This window comes from Podarcis bocagei, assembly GCF_964188305.1.
Source record: "Podarcis bocagei genome assembly, chromosome: 15".
Lineage (NCBI taxonomy): Eukaryota > Metazoa > Chordata > Lepidosauria > Squamata > Lacertidae > Podarcis > Podarcis bocagei.
Genome location: NC_138141.1, coordinates 36,328,116 through 36,345,420, shown reverse-complemented (window position 1 = coordinate 36,345,420; position 17,305 = coordinate 36,328,116). Strand labels below are relative to the sequence as shown.

At 43.4% G+C, this 17,305-nt stretch overlaps 1 protein-coding gene and 1 long non-coding RNA gene across 11 annotated transcripts in view; one reads left to right on the top strand and one right to left on the bottom strand.

Moving 5' to 3' along the window:
- AUTS2 (activator of transcription and developmental regulator AUTS2) overlaps positions 1–17,305 on the bottom strand; it is a 712,323-nt gene that overhangs the window by 32,138 nt on the left and 662,880 nt on the right. The gene's annotated exons all lie outside the window — the stretch shown is intronic.
- Positions 11,176–14,873, top strand: LOC308574944. The gene is made up of 3 exons (XR_014002656.1): positions 11,176–11,658; positions 13,942–13,987; positions 14,745–14,873. It is a non-coding gene; the product is annotated as an uncharacterized lncRNA (long non-coding RNA).

Below are 17,305 nucleotides of genomic sequence, written 5' to 3'. Positions count from 1 at the left end.
TTGATTTGGTTTGGATTTAAAGGCAAAGCTCCCTGATGTGCACTTCCTGAAAGCAACACGCTAACTGAAATGCAAAATTCACACTTCTCCGAGCTTTGCAAGGCAATTCTCAAACCAAGCAATGTGTACAAAATGTGCAAACTTAGAATAAACTGTGGATAAGAATGCCTGTATTTGTGAAAATAACATACAAAATGCATGTTATGGTAGGGAAAACTGCTTGCAAAAATGAACATAGTAAGCAAAATCTGCACTAAAATGCTGATGGGTTTTCAGTAGGACTTCTCTAAATAAAGTAATTCTCGAAATGCTATGGAAATCTGCGAAATTGAACTGGGAAAACGAGTAAGAGAGAGAAACAAAAATGGCCAGATTTGCCCTGTAACACTGTTTTCACCAAAGGGGGTTAGTGCAATTTGGTCTGTCCAGGTCACTTAGAGCCAAAAGGAAGGAGATGTCCACAATTGGCTCTCTGGATGTCTTGAGGATGATGTGGCCAGATCTGAATTTAATCAAAGAACTGGAGCTGAGAGGGGGCTGGCAAGCTGTTCCTCCCTCAGAGCGATTTCCTGGATTTAATTCCCCCACCATCACCACCAAAAAAACACACCTACTCTTAGACCCACAACGGAAAGCATGCAGCTAAAAATGAAAATTGTCAGGATTCCTGGATTTCCCTATTTATCTGTTTGTTTGCTTTTACCAATGTTAGTTTACTCAGAAATAAATCTGACTGTGTGTCCAATGAGCTTCATTCCCATGTAGGTGTGTTTAGGATTGCAGAGAAAGAAAAGAATAGGGGTCTAAGAGATAGAAGAAGGGGACGCTGCAGAGAAAGGTAGCTGGAGGGGAAAGAGAACGCAAGAAATATCTGATGGATCAGGCCAGTATCCCCTCTAGTCTCAGCATCTTGTTATCATAGTGGTCAACTGTGGGAAGCCCAGAAGAAGTGTTAGAAACTTGGATATATAAGCTAGGCACCAAATGACTCCTTAAATCAGGGTTACAGTCACCAAAAGAGAATGTCCAGTTGCCATTTGGGGGTATTTTTCAATAAAACTTTTGGGTTTCTGAAATCCGTTCTGATTGTGCAGATAAAATATCATGGCTAAAATTCTAAAGGATGTTAGTGTGTGTAAACAGACAAGATCCATGAATCCCCTGGCATGCACCTCCAGATGGTGGAGATGTTAGGCACCATCCTGGTGCCCAGGCATCTTCTCTTGGTTGCATGTGGCCAACAGCCAGGTGCAAAATTCACCTGGCGCCTGACTAATTTTGAACGCTGCCCAGAAGCAGGACTCAAGAGCACTCTTCCCTCCTGCGGTTTCCAACAATCATCATTCGGAAGCACCACTGCCTCCAACAGTGGAGGTAGAACATTGTGATCTTGGCTAGCAGCCATGGATAACCTTATCCTCCATGACTTTGTCTAATCCTCTTTTACAGCCATCCACGTCAGTGGCCATTACTGCCTTTTGTGGGACTGATTTCCATAGGTGATGTGCTGTGTGAAGAAGGACTTTATTTTGCCTGCCCTGAATCTTCTGGCATCCCACTTCCCTGGATGCCATGCCAATCACAGAGGGCAACAACCAGAACATAGTGACATCAAGAACCACCTTTCCAGAAATAAAAATTGTAATATTGAAGGAAAGGGAAGGGGAGAGATCACAATAATTAGAGAGTTATGCCTTCCTGTTAGAGATCTCCCGTGAAGAAACCTTCTCCCTCCATCCCCACAAAAAAAGGGGCAAAGATTTTCCAGTGGAACTCCTTGACACACAGAGTGTTCCACTATCACCTGGATGTTAGATGCCTGGTGTCTCTCAAATGCCAGATATTTGTCTGATTCTTGAATAGGAATGTAAAGCATAGACTCCAATCTTTCAAACTTTTTTTAAAAAAAGCTTTCCTTCTTCGAGGTAATGATAAAACAACTTATAATTTATTATAAATCTATTTGCTCCAATAGGGCCTGGTGCAGGGGGATCTGTTAGAAGGCACCATTTTTCATTCTGCTCAACTATGTTGCATGCAGCACTGCTTCCATTCCACTGCACTTCACCTCCCAACAAAAACCACATTATTCATTGCACTGTCTGCTGCAGCAAAAATACATAACTTATGCTGTTATGTACAAAAACTACATTGTCTTTGTGTTATTCCATCCCAATCATTTCAATGCAAATGGCGGGCAGGGAAACATAATCTTTTTTTCTTTCTTTGCAAACCGAAAGCAACAACTACCGGGAAAGCCAGCTGTATTTGCATTTCTGGTGCAAATTTCTGGATTTCTGGTATGAATAAGTGAACATTGGCAATTTCCACTCCCGCTGTCATCAGAATTCTCAACTGCAGTCCCAAACTGCAACATTAAGGAGCAACTTGCAACTTAAGAGCGTCACAGCATCAAACAGGACTTGACTGGGGGTAAGAACGGCAGCGTTGGTTCCTTTTACCAGATTATATGGGTACTGGATGCTGGAGACAGGCTATTTCTCTGCCCATCTATTAAAGTTCTTTTAACAAAGGTTTTGCTTGTGTAGGCTTCCAAGCTCCTTTCCCAGAGGGCAAACTTGGAGCGTGGCCTTCCACCTGTCACCTTACCAGAGGCTCGTGACTTATCTTGGCTGCTGAAATTGGTGAAGACATGTTGAGGGAAAGCTCCGTATTGGTTTTGCTCAAATTAGCTCTGCAAAAATGGGGAGGTGTAGCGATGAGAAGGGGGTTGGCAGCCCGTACAAAGATTCCATTTTACGCTTGTCATTTTGGGTAAACATTCATTACGGATCAGGAAAGTCTGCATTGACCTCAGCCCCCGTCCGCACCCCCTTGCACCAGGCCTCAGCAGGATCGGAGGCCTTGTATTACGGAAAACCCCGGTAATTGGGAGCCTGGCTGGCAGCGCCGGGCATTGCTCAACGAGCAAATCAGACTTTATTAAAAACAGCTGAATTTTCTTCGGCCGCAGTCTCTAAATAATGGAAGAAAACCATGCAACGGGACATGGTAAATAAAACCCCATCGACTGCTCTCACGGGGAACTCGTTTTTCTGTTTCTAGAGACAAAGAGCTGTGCCCGTTGTTAGTCCTACTCAGAGTAGACCCACTGAAATGAAAGGGCACAACTAAATGAGATCCACTCGCTTCAATGGGCCTAGTGTGAGTGGGATTTAGTTGGCTTTGTCCCCACCTCAGTATAAAGAGCACTGTTGGATCAGGCCCATCTGGCCCAGCTTCCTGTTTCAACAGAGATCAAGCAGATTACTACAGAAAGCCCACAAGTGGGATATGGGGGCAATAACTCTCTTCTACAGTGTTTCACTTTGAACCCCTTGGAGAAAAGCTGGGGTATTAATGCCATAACAACAATTATGGCTCCACTCTGTAGTTATTGGTGACCAGGGCGGAATCTAAACCAGGGCCAGATTTAGGTTTGATGAGGCCCTAAGCTGCTGAAGGTAATGGGGCCCTTTATATGTCCAGCTGTCCTTTGCCAACAACAAATTGTCACTGGTTTTTTTGTGTTGAATGTATGCTATATGGTAATTCATGGACCTAATAGGTATCTAAAGCCATTTGCACATAACAAAATATGTATTTTATCAAAGTACCATATTTTTCGCTCTATAAGATGCACCAGACCACAAGACGCACCTAGTTTTTGGAGGAGGAAAACAAGAAAAAAAATATTCTGAATCTCAGAAGCCAGAACAGCAAGAGGGATCGCTGCACAGTGAAAGCAGCAATCCCTCTTGCTGTTCTGGCTTCTGGGATAGCTGCACAGCCTGCAGTCGCTCCATAAGACTCACACACATTTCCCCTTACTTTTTAGGAGGGAAAAAGTGAGTCATAGAGCAAAAAATACGGTAATTGTTGAACTGAAATACAATGTACATCCAGGTTTTTTTTTCCTTTTAGTTTTTTTTTGGGGGGGGGGCCAAGATAGTAGGGCCCTCAGCTATAGCTTGTTTAGCTTATACATAAATCCGGAACTGAGTGTGCCTTTGCGGGTGGTGGAACTACAATCAGTATACAGATTACAGTACAGAAGAATAGGATCAGCAGATTTTGTTGTTGTAACTGCACACAAATATAATCATTCATTAGCTGGAACCTTCTTGAATTGTCCACTTAACAGTGCAAAAGGTGGTGTTTGGGATTGTAGTTTTGAGGGGGTAAACAACAGCTCACAGTAGTCTTTGGGGGACGCTATGTGCTTTAAATGTGTGGTATGGACGTGACTCAAGTCAGAGGACTGCTCCCACTAACTCAGCATTGTCTACCCTGCCAAATGGTCAGTCTTTCCCAACCACGCTGGCTGAAATCCTTAAACGGCAAAAGCCTGGGGTCGATATTGAGCCCCTTTTGCATGCAGAACATGTCCTCTACTGTTGAGCTTCCCAGACATCCCATTTTGCCATCTCTGGGAACTGCAATTTTTAAAAGGAGATTAATACCAAGTTATAATAAGCACCTCCAGCACAGCACTCAAAGATGCTTTGCTCCCCCAGCATGGGAAATGAGATTACAGGCTCCAAGTGTGCTGGAAATGCCACATGAAGGCAAAATCTATGAGCTTTGCTTGCCGACATTGCAGGAGCGTCTGCTGAAATGCAAACACGCAACCGCCTCCATCAATTATGGTAATAAAACAACGTGTTTTTCATCCTTCAGCCAAGTTCTGCTCTGAAAACTGGCTCCCTAGAGTGCAAATCCTTCCAAGAACATAATACCCCTCTGTTGTTTCCTTCTTGAATTTGTTCAGCTGTCATTTGGGATAGACAGTAAATGGGCAGTATGGGTTTAGCTTCCTAACTCTTTGTGACACTCTGTGGAAGGAGAAGATGGAAAGAGGGACATAAACCATCTCAGCCCTGGACAAATCTATATTTTAAACAGCTGGTTTCCTAACCACAAGGGGGCCATTTCTCCACATGCAGATAAACAGAGCGCATTATTAAATCAAAAAGTGGTACTTTATAAACAAAACAAAGCCCTAATTCTAGGAGCTACTAACTCAGGGCGGGAAAGCCACACATTAAAAGCAGAAAGTATTAAAGCAAGCATCCAATATTGGATATTGGTGGTTTCTGAAATAACTTCCTCTAAAAAGAAAGCTAAATGAAAACTTTTTTATGGGGGAGAGTCTGTTATGGTTGAAAAGCTCAAAGTCAAGATTGCCTTATAGATCTTTAGTGTGCAAAATCCTATATAGCACAGGTAGTCCACGGGGTCTCCTTCAGGGTTTCTGAAGTACAACTTCCATTGATATCCCCCCAATAGCTAGATAAAAGCAAATCCCATCTCCAGACATGGGCTTCAGCTTCCATCAGCCCCCAATTCTCAGCATGACCAGAAGTCAGGAATGGTGGGAGTTGTAGCCCACAACATTTGGCTATCATCACATCAACTGTCTCTGATGCATAGCAAGTATTCATGATCACAAGCATCCAAAAGGGAGAAAGGAAGGTGGACAACTTCACAGGCTAACAAGCAACTCTCAAAATATCTCATAATGCAAAGTAAAGGTAAAGGAACCCCTGACCGGTCCAGTTATGACTGACTCTGGGGTTGTGGCGCTCATCTCGCTTTACTGGCCGAGGGAGCCGGTGTACAGCTTCCGGGTCATGTGGCCAGCATGACTAAGCCACTTCTGGCGAACCAGAGCAGCACACGGAAATGCCGTTTACCTTCCTGCCGCAGCGATACCTATTTATCTACTTGCACTTTGATGTGCTTTCGAACTGCTAGGTTGGCAGGAGCTGGGACTGAACAACGGGAGCTCACCCCGTCATAGGGATTCGAACTGCCGACCTTCTGATCGGCAAGCCCTAGGCTCTGTGGTTTAGAGCACAGCGCCCCCCACGTCCCCATATGCAAAGTAAGAGAAAGCATATGTCAAAGCGGAGATAGCCTGGCTGCAATAACCAATGCTGTGATAACTTCTACAGTGTTTTGTATGTAGGTTTGCTTTAGAAGATGGTTTGGAAACTGCAGGTAATCTAGAATGCAGCCTCAGATGCTGGAGGCACCCAGTTTTGCCTATCTTTACTCACAAGGTCTTAGGTAAATGAGTTCTTTGCCCACTTCAGACGCTTTTAGCAGGAGGTGCCAAGGACTGCATCAGAAACATCCGGGAAGCAAAGACTGTGTTTTGCTCCTGAGCTTTAGCGTAGGGGTGCAGAGTCTTTGGCAGGGGGGATGAGAGTTGTCATTCATCTGGAGAGCCCAAGGTTCTCCACACCAGTGGCATGCATTGAAATTCTTTGTAGGGGAACAGTTAGGGCCAGAGGTGCCAGCTTGTGAGGGCAATGGGGGGGGGCAACATTGTGCATGTGATGTAATACATGTGAGCATTGTGCCACCCTCCCTAAGCAGGGCAGAAGCTTTCTGGGCTTTGGGAAGGAGGTAGCAGGCCTCTGACTGAATGCTGGAGCCCTGCTGCCCAATTCCCAATTCTGGGCAGGCTTTGGCAAAGTGGCAGGAGGGCTCTTCGGCCCCATCAGAGCATTGCACCTTCCTCCCTAAACCCAGGCAGAAGCTTCCTGGGTTTTGGGAAGGTGGCACCAGGCTTTAATACTTTAATGCTCTAAATTACTATATAGTAAAGGTAAAGGGACCCCTGACCATTAGGTCCAGTCGTGACCGACTCTGGGGTTGCAGCGCTCATCTCATTTTATTGGCCGAGGGAGCCAGCGTACAGCTTCCGGGTCATGTGGTCAGCATGACTAAGCCACTTCTGGCGAACCAGAGCAGCGTATGGAAATGCCGTTTACCTCCCTGCCGGAGCAGTACCTATTTATCTACTTGCACTTTGACGTGCTTTCAAACTGCTAGGTTGGCAGGAGCAGGGACCAAGCAACGGGAGCTCACCCCATCGCGGGGATTTGAACCGCCGACCTTCTGATCAGCAAGTCCTAGGCTCTGTGGTTTAACCCACAGCACCACCCGTGTCCCAAATTACTATATATATCGGTAACATTTAGGGGAGTAGCCTAGTTGCCCTACTGACTACATGCCATTGGTTCACACCTATGCTAGCCTGTTCATTAGCAACAATTTGATGATTACACTCATGGTCTTTTCCCAGGTTTCCCTTCACACACACACACACACACACACACCGTTCACTCCTGTAATGATCAATGCAGATATCCCATCTGATGTTGGAAGGCAGTTAACAACATCTATATGAAGTTCTACAGCTGCCACTAGCAACAATATTCTCTGAACAACTTATAGAGCAAAAAGCAAACGGTTATGCTAGAGGAAGCTTGCTGCACGCCTGCTGATTCCTGTTGCGCAATCTGTTGCACTACAATCTGACTCAACAACATTTCATCAGTGCAAGAGGCTTACCGTCAAGTGACTTTAACTTAATGTTTAATGGAACCCAATGGTCTTTTTAAAAAAAAACCTAAAACGGTGAGAGCCCAAGGTTTATTTGGAACACAAGGTTGTTTAAAAGTTTGCTTGATAGCAAGGCAGGCAGATAGAGACACCATCAGGGTCTGCATTAGTCAGATGGTTCCCTGCCCCCCTGCCATGGGTCAATGGATGTGATTCTGCCCGAGGAGAAGGAAGGAAGAAGGCTGGTAGTGGGGTTGTTTGTGTTTTATTTTTAACCTGGTGAGTGAGGTAGGAGAAGTGAAAAACTGTAAATTGTAAAAAATGCAAACTATTTAGTGCCTTGGCAAAAAGAGGGGATATAAATCCAAAAAAACAAAGCACCAAACAAATTAATAAATAGCAAAAGGTCTGGAGGAATAAAAATCTATTCACCTGTTGTGAAAAATGTCACAGAAAAAGTGCCAGGTGAGCCTCCCTGGGGTGACAACTCCATAAGCGAAGTGTCACCACAAAGAAGCTCTCTCCTTCATAGACAGCTGACGCGCGTCATTTGGTAGTTGTCACCCAACAAGACCTCAAAAGAAGATCTTTAGATCTGGAAAGGTGTTTCTCGGAAGAGTCTTGCCGCACCCATTCACGACATCAATTTCTTCTTCATTGTAACTGAAGGCAAGAGTTTACTTGCTTCGGGGAAGCTAGATCAGCACGTCTGATGCCTTGACAGCAAACAAAACAATCAATGCCTTCACATTCATACTATTGACTCTCCTCCAGCAGCCCAAAGGCATGAGGTTTAAAATTTCATCTGAAGGAGCTTCAAACTGCACAATTTCCCAGAGTCTGCACATTTTACCCAGGCTTATATGGAAGTCCCCCACCCCGACTACTAGAGAGAAGTCAAAGACAATAGGAATGCAGTGGCTGATGGGGCAGAAGGCAGGGGCCATAGAATTGTAGAGTTGGAAGGCACCCGAAGGATCATCTAGTCCAACCCCCTGCAATGCCACATGGAGGGAAGTGGGTAACCACTAGGGAGAGGTCCTTTTCAGTAGTGCCATCCTGGTTATAGGGCATCCTTCTCAGGGAGATTCAGCTGGCACCATCTTTGAGATCGTTTTGGTACTAGGTTGATAGGGATGGGGGAGAAATCTGATTCGGTTTGCATTTAAAAGGTGAACCTACCAAATTCACCCTTTCCTAAAGAAGATGAGAACCAAGACACAGTCGCCCTTTGTAATCTGCACTTCTCCAAATTTTGCAGTGCTGCTCTATGGCCACGTAAGGGGCACAAGAATGCATACAGTAGGGTGGAAGGTGCATATAAATGAATATATTAGTGGAAATAACACAGAAAAAATGCACATTAGGGGAAAGTGCCTTGCAAAATGTGTGTTAGGCAAACTTGCATTCAAACATGTGTATACTAGGAGAACTTCACACTAAAATGCTGATGAATTTCCATGAGTTCTATAAACTTTTGAAATAAATAAATCAATCAAACTGGTGTGGGTGAACTTACAACTGGAAAAATGGGTGAAATAGCTGGATTCTTCCATCCCTACAAAGCAAAAACCTTTTTGTTTACACAGACCTTTAAATAAAAACTTGGTATGGACATCTATGTTGTGGGTTTTTAAAAAATAAAAATAAAAATCTGCTTTTAAACTGAGAGCATGTTCTTTTTCCTTATATTCATGTAGCATTCATTTTTCTTTTTAAAAAATCCTACTTTGCATTTTAGCTCTCTCTCTCTGTGTGTGTAAGTGAGTGTGTGTGTGTGTGTGTGTGTGTGTGTGTGTGCTTACATACTTATTGTAAGCCACCTACAGAACACTATGCTGGGGGGTGGCATAAATAAATTAAATAAAGTGCATCTGAAACACTCAGGACTAGAAGCTTGGTCTCCACCACCAAAGCTTGCAAGGCAACTACAGTGGTACCTCGGGTTACATACGCTTCAGGTTACATACGCTTCAGGTGACAGACGCCGCTAACCCAGAAATAGTACCTCGGGTTAAGAACTTTGCTTCAGGGTGAAAACAGAAATCGTGCTCCGGCGGTGCAGCAGCAGTGGGAGGCCCCATTAGCTAAAGTGGTGCTTTAGGTTAAGAACAGTTTCAGGTTAAGAATAGACTCCGGAATGAATTAAGTACTTAACCCGAGGTACCACTGTACCTGACTATAGTTGAGGCATTAATATAGCTAAGTTATGGCAAATGTATGTTTAAGACATCCACCACATAGGTGCACACACGCACCCCCCCCCCCCAAATAGGATTAATGATTCAAAAACCACACGCTGCTAGAGGCCATGGGGAGCTACAGATAGCAAATACCAAATTATTCCCTCCTGGCTGTTCAGGTGTCAATCGACCTCCCGCTCATATTTCTCAGCTGCACATTTCTTTCAGCAAAAAGATCTCCTTGGCTTTGTATAAACTTACCAGCCTAATCCTCCTGCTTCATAAAGGCCACATTAGCTTTGTGTTTAGCATACACGCACACCTCCACACTTCCCTCCTTGTCAGGCTGGCAAGAGAAAGCTCTTAATCTTCTTGAAGAGACTGAGGGTGCGTAGGATGTCTCCGAGAAGATGTCAAGCCCCACGCATGGAGATAAGGCAAGGTGGCATTAAGCGCCACTGTTGATCTTGGCAGCTGCCACCAAGCTTAAACTTCATATCATCATCAAACATCTACAACCTTGACAGGGAGATTTTCCTAGTCCCTCACCGCTCCTTATTAATTTTATTTATTAAATTTATATCCCACCTTTGCTCCTAGAGGAGCCCAGAGTGCCAACTGCACAAGTGATAAAACAATCATTACATTAAAACTATTCCAACACCCATCAAACCTTCATATTGAAGAAATGTAAACAGGGAGCAAATAATCCCAAAGTAGGGTTGAGGGCAGAGAGAGAGAGAGAGAATGAGGACCTGCAGAAATAAATAATGGTTTTATATCCTCTCAATAAAGTTCTGTAGTGCCCATAAGACAAGAGATATAGCCCATGTATTTACATTATATGAAGAGATTTTGCCTCCTCCCACATTTACCTAACAAAACACTCACATCACGATCCAAGGCCATCCTCTCTAAGTGCTCTTTGCCTGGAGAAGTACAGAAGGAGGATGCTATGGACGAAAGTGCATTTTTGGCAACGTCACCTCCCTGGTGCCTACGTTAATAACTTTTTCAGAGCCGGCACGGTGGGGAGACGAAGGAACTGTAAAAATTTGTTGCAGTCCTTTCGAATTACATTATATAGTTTTAATTCAGTTCAGATTTCTGGATTTTCTTCCCCTCCGCTATTTTAAAGTGATCTGTGGTTTTGTAAGGGTGATGTGTTAATTGAATTTGGGTTCTTTCTTGTTTTGGTTTCGGGTTGTTTGCCTTTGTATCTGTAAGCTGCATTGAGAACTTCAGCTACACAGTGACTTATAAATTGCTATTTATCAGCCAGACACCATCTCCCTATAACAATAACAATAATAATAATACATTTTTATTTATACCCTGCCCTCCCTGGCCAAGACCGGGCTCAGGGTGGCTAACACTGACTATAAATACAGTAAAAACATTTTTTAAAAAACCAGTTGATTAAAATATGTTAGAATATAGTTTAAAATGCAGCTTAAAATGCATTTAAAATATTGTCTTTTTGCCATCTTTCGAAGACATTCTACAAACGCAGGGTTTGTTTGTTTTTAATCTCAGTTGGTACAGCTCTTGGATATGTTCCTACTGTATTGTGAAGTCATTTTCAAATGTTTCATAGGAAGTGACCTGAAAGATCACCTCACCCTTTATATACCCAGTTGATCGCTGTGCTCTGCAAGTGAAGGCATCTTGCAGATCCAACAGTTAGCCACCTAAATTGTAACTCCATCCAGTTACACATCAGACAGCTGCCATCTCTGTTGCCTTTTCAGTGCCTACTGAATAGCTTGGTTGGTAGAGCATGAGACTCTTAATCTCAGGATTGTGGGTTTGAGCCCAAACTGGGCATAAAATTCCTGCACTGCAGAGGGTTGAACTAGATGGCGATCGTGGTCCCTTCCAACTGATTCTATGAAGACCCAAAAAGCCTTTTAAGATGAGATCTTCCCCAGTCTGGATCTGTATTGGAATTGTTTTAAGATATTTTCACAGTTTTATGGAAGATGGAAACTTGTTTTCTCCTGCTCCGGAGGGTACAACCCAAACCAATGAATTACAAGAAACGAGGTTACGACTAAACACCAAGAAGCACTTTCTGACTGCAAGAGCTGTTCAGCAATGGAATGGACTCCCACAAGAAGTGGTGGACCTTCCTTCCTTGGAGGTTTTTCAGCAGAGGTTGGATGGCCACCTGTCATGTATGATCTACTTAAGATCCCTGCACGGCAGGGGGTGGTGGTGGTGGTTTGGACTAGATGACTCCTGGGTTCGTTCCAGCTCTACAATTCAATGCTTCTATGTGTTTGCTTCCTTGGGTTCCACTGGAAGGAAGGATGGGTTATAAATCGTAAGCAACAACAGCAGCAGCAACAATAGCAACCTGCTTCCCTTGTCTTTTCCTTAAAGAAACAACAACCCAGGGAAATGAGAAGCTTTATGTTCTTAGCCTAACACATTTGTAAAAAGGAACAACTGCTCCCACTCTCCCAGCTCAACATCTGTTCTAGGAAATCAGCTGCACAGCTAGATGTCACCAGAGACACCTGCCTCTGCATGTACTGTAATGAGGATCCTGTTTTCTAGGGCTGTCATTCTGGGATGTCAGCACCAGCGACTCTTCAAACAGTTCACCCTGATATGCACCAGGAGTGAGCTGACTGTTGCGATCGGCAAGCCCACAATCCTTGTCAGAAACTCCTCCGAGCCGAAGGTGTGATGCACCCAATTATTTGTTTGTCAAAGATCTAGAGGCTGAAGGGGGTTCAGCACACTTTGTCAAATGCTATTTTTGGCCCACACTGCGACAGCAATGTATAATGAGGTCCCCAGGTGGCTGCTGATCATGCCAGGTTGTGATGGGGATGAGCAAAGGGGTTGAAAAAATCCAGATGGCAAATTAGTGGGCTTGAGTCAGATAAGAGGAGTCAAAGTTGCTGGCAAGGAGAAGCCACCATGACAACTATGGTGCGTAGGAAGGATATTAATATATTTTTTTAAGACAGTAAGAGGGGGAAGCAAAGACAAAGACTGTTATCCTTCCAATCCCATATCCACACAGTATAAAATAAAGGCTAATTTCAAAATAAACAGATAAACCAGATAGTGGGACAACATTTGTGGGGTTTGACAAAGCAATTTGCTAAGTCCTGAGTTACGCAGAACCCTTAGCAGGCGACAAATGTGTTCTTTGCTTACAACGAATGGACTCAAGACCAAACTACCCAAGTTTCAGAAGATCTATAATCAGATCTCTGTTTTCACCAAAAAAGGGCTCCAGTTTGGATGGGACCATTAGGGTCCTTGGCCTTCTCCAACCTTACCCAGTGGGGCTTCTCTTATGTGGAGGAGGCAACATAGCTGGGGCTTGGAGGAGGCTGAATGTCTCCACTGCAGCTCCAAGAAAGAAAAAGGTCACATGGCAGCAACTACGGCTGACAAGGGTGCTTCACCGCTCCCCAGTGTCTCTACCCCCCCCCCCCACATTTCAGTTGGAGGGTTGGTAAAGAGAAGGAAGAGGTGCCAAGTCACATGATTGCCTGGAATGGGATTAGTAGTAGAGCATCTGCTATTCATGCAGAGGGTCTCAGATTCAATTGTTAGTGTCTCAACATAGGACTGAGAAACTCTGGGGAGACCACAGTGAGCAAGACGGACCAATGGTTTGACCCAGTGTAAGGCAACTTGCAATGCTCCTATTGGGGTGGAAAATCTCACAGGCATTTTAATGATGCAATCCATACTTGACATTTTCAGTCACTCTGAATTGTAAACCTTGCCAGGGTGTGCATATGTGAGCCTGTTTGAGTTGTTTCATAGAATCACAGAATTGTAGAGTTGGAAGGGAACAATGGGATCAGCTAGTCCAACCCCCTTGCAATGCAAGAATCTTTTGCCCAACGTGGGGCTTGAACCCACAACCCTGATATTAAGAGTTTCATGCTCTACCAGCTAAACTATCCTAGAGTTGGCTTTGTCAGGTGGATGGTCATGGCTTAAGAAAAAGATTGTGACTGTCAAAGCTATTTTCAGTTTCTTTCATAAACACAGGGAGCTTTTCCCATCTGGATGGGAGGCCATGAGTTTCTTTTTCCTGTGGAAATATATTTTCTCTACGGGTAGCACAGAGGTATGTTTATTTAACTAGGTCTTGGGTTTGTTTTGGAGTTGCTTTTCTAAAAACTTCTCCTCAATCTGGATTGCATTCAGTCAGCTATCACTCCAATTAACTAACAATTATTTAACATTAACAGTAATTACAGACACCAGTTAAGCGCCTACAGATGTCAACTGTTAGCTTTTTGTACCTAATCACTCAATGAAATTGAGAAAGTTCAACAAACATCAATTAGGAAACCAATTAGTTTGAGTTAGAAGAGTGCACACTACCATGAGTGAGCTGATTCGATTTATTTTCTTTTGGCAGGAAAAGGCGCATTGGCCAACAAGCCTCTATACACTACCAAGATAAGGTAAAGCTGAATTACACAATGACAACCTTTTTTAAAAAAAAACCAAAACATTTTCACTATAATGTAGGAATGACATGATCCGTCATAGGTATTCTGGTACAAATCTTTGTTCCAACCTAGTATAGCAACAACCTTCCTAACACACACGGTGCATTGTCCAGCCCATACTCTGATATTATTAGATCTATTTTCCTTATTATTATTATTATTATTATTATTATTATTATACTGCCTTATACCCACAGGTCACATGCCATTAGGTTTGCAAACATCCTCTCTTGCACTGCCTTCAGGGCCGAAAGTTTAAATAACTATAATTAGTTAAAAAAACAACAACATGTTTATCTTCTATTTCCATTTCTTTTCAAGATTCTCAATTAATGGATGCTGCCTGATGGAGGCAGATGAGCTGAAAGTGCAATGAACAAGCTGATACTGAACTTGTATTGTCCATCAACAAAATATGAGGGCTTCCCCATGTCCGTGCTTGGAAAACACAGCCTTGTATGCTAGTTCAGGCTTGCAAATAGCCACTTGCCCAGTCAGCAGATTGTCTCCAAGCAAGTTGAAGAAGGCTTTGCAAAATGGAAGAATAGCTTCTGTTATTCTTGTAAAGGCCCACAAATGACGGACAGTGCAGTCTATTTACTCCCAAGGGGCTTACTCCTGGAGAAGTGATGTTGTGATGGAATTTTGTCTGCAGCTAATGTTCACTCCCATGGGCAGTGCTTTGATTCGGTATTATGGTCTCTACCAGCCACTTTTCTCTTCTAAACTGAGGTTGCCAACTGACAGCTCTCACAAGTCAAGAGGGTTTGGGGACAAAAGCAGCTGTCTTCCAAGCCACACCTGTCAGCCGCCAACGCCTCCACACAGAAACCAGGAGGATGTTTGTACACATGTGTCACAAATGAAGATATTGAGGATCCATTCCTGATCTTTTGCAACAGTCCTTTCTTTCTTGTAGTAGAAAGGGGGCGAGAAGCATGTCCCTCTCTAAATACATTATTCTGGAAGACTAGCTGAATGTTATGTGACAGAATGCAAAATTTTTTTAAAAAAATCTCCCCAAACCCCGTCAACTGCTTTAAATGGTAAGGGCAGAAAGACAATCTACAATATGTACAGTGGTACCTCAGGCTAAGTACTTAATTCATTCTGGAGGTCCGTTCTTAACCTGAAACTGTTCTTAACCTGAAGCACCACTTTAGCTAATTGGAGCTCCCGCTGCTGCTGCGCCGCTGGAGCACGATTTCTGTTCTCATCCTGAAGCAAAGTTCTTAGCCCGAAGTACTATTTCTGGGTTAGCGGAGTCTGTAACCTGAAGCGTATATAACCTGAAGCATATGTAACCCGAGGTACCACTGTACATATGCATAGGATTGCAGTTAGATAACTAAAAAAAAAAGGCTAATGACTAACAACATTTTTTTACTGGCAAGTAACAAATCAACACATTTCCAGCTGGTTAAATGTTTCCCGCAAAATCAACATTTCAAAAAGTAAAAACTGATAACCTTCAAAGAAGTGAATCCTGAAATTCTGACAGGATTTCATGGCAGTTGTGCCGCTTTAAGTGCAGTGATATGTGTGTGCTTATGAACATAACAACCTCTGTGCTGAATGATACCAAAGGTGCAATGTTAGAAACTCAGATATATATCAGCTAATTACCAAATGGCACCTTAAACTTATGTTACAGGCACCACAGCAGAATGTCTAGACATCCATTTCCCCCCACCCCTAATGAGATTTGTTGCGGTTATTAATTTCATTATTATACTGCTTTATATTTTAATGAAAAAGATCTCCAAGCAGTTTGCAACACATTAAAACAGGCATCCACAAACTTGGCCCTCCAGCTGTTTTGGGACTACAACTCCCACCATCCCTAACCACTGGTCCCGTTACCTAGGGATGATGGGAGTTGTAGTCCCAAAACAGCTGGAGGGCCAAGTTTGGGGATTCCTGCATTAAAACATCAAATAAAATAATCCAAAATGAAACAAATTCAGCCTTCAAGGAAAATATTTCAGATCCTTCTCTAAGTGATGTTTTGCTTTCCCCATATTTATTTACCTACTTAATTTATATAGCTGCCCCATGTTGTTGTTTAGGTTTAGATTTACATTAAAAAAGGAAAAGGTAAAGGACCCCTGGATGGTTAAGTCCAGTCAAAGGTGACTATTGGGTTGTGGCGCTCATCTCGCTTTCAGGCCGAGGGAGCCAGCGTTCGTCCACAGACAGCTTTCAGGATCATGTGGCCAGCATGACTAAACCACTTCTGGTGCAACAGAACACTGTGATGGAAACTAGAGCACATGGAAATACCATTTACCTTCCCGCTGGAGTGGTACCTATTTATCTACTTGCACTGGTTTGCTTTCGAACTGCTAGGTTGGCAGAAGCTGGGACAGAGCAACAGGAGCTCAGCCCCTTGCAGGAATTCGAACCACCGACCTTCCAATCGGCTCAGTGGTTTCGACCACAGCGCCACCCGCATCCTTCATCACAAGATCACGGGGCAGTTGACAGTTGCTTTAGAACAGTAGCCAGCCAGGAATTTCACTATCAGGAAGGCAAATTAGGAGTCCATGAGGGCATGGCAACCTTTAGCCTGCTTTGCTCCATCCTGTCTCATAGGCTCTTCACTGAGACCTGGACAGGAAATCCTTGTGGGTTCATGAAGGGGAGGAGGCTTACTAGGCCCAAGAGCAAGATATCCTCTGCTCTCCAAGATAATTCCCATCCTGTCAGTGCTACAGCTCTGAATTAGCCACTTCGGGAATTGCCATCTGGATGCAACCTGATAAATCAATCATGTTTCGAGCTGGGCTTTCAGAATGTTTATACTCTGTACAGACAGACACAAAATCTGGTGTTGATAAGTCTTTCCTGAGAAAGTTAAATAAAAGCTTAATCTCTTAAATAAACACTGCCGTCAGGACAGATAAAAAATTATGCATTAGTAAATATTGCCATTTTTTATTTTTTTTGAGCTGGCAGTAGATTAGACCGACTTGGCTAAAATCAACAGGCTCAAATTCTTAAGAAATCCGAACAGATATCACAACATCCATTTCTTACAAAATCTTCATGGTAGTATAGATACATAAACACACACACGTGTGACTAAATGTTGTACTACTACCAAGGCAGAGAAGACCCAAATATCTTAGTATTTTGTCAGCAATTCACAGATAAAGAGTTTTATTACTTCTCTATCAAGGTCACAATTCTGTACAGCAGGGATGAGCAACCTGTAGCCTTCTTAGTGATGTCCGACTACAACTACCATCATCCCTGAAAAGTGGCTGA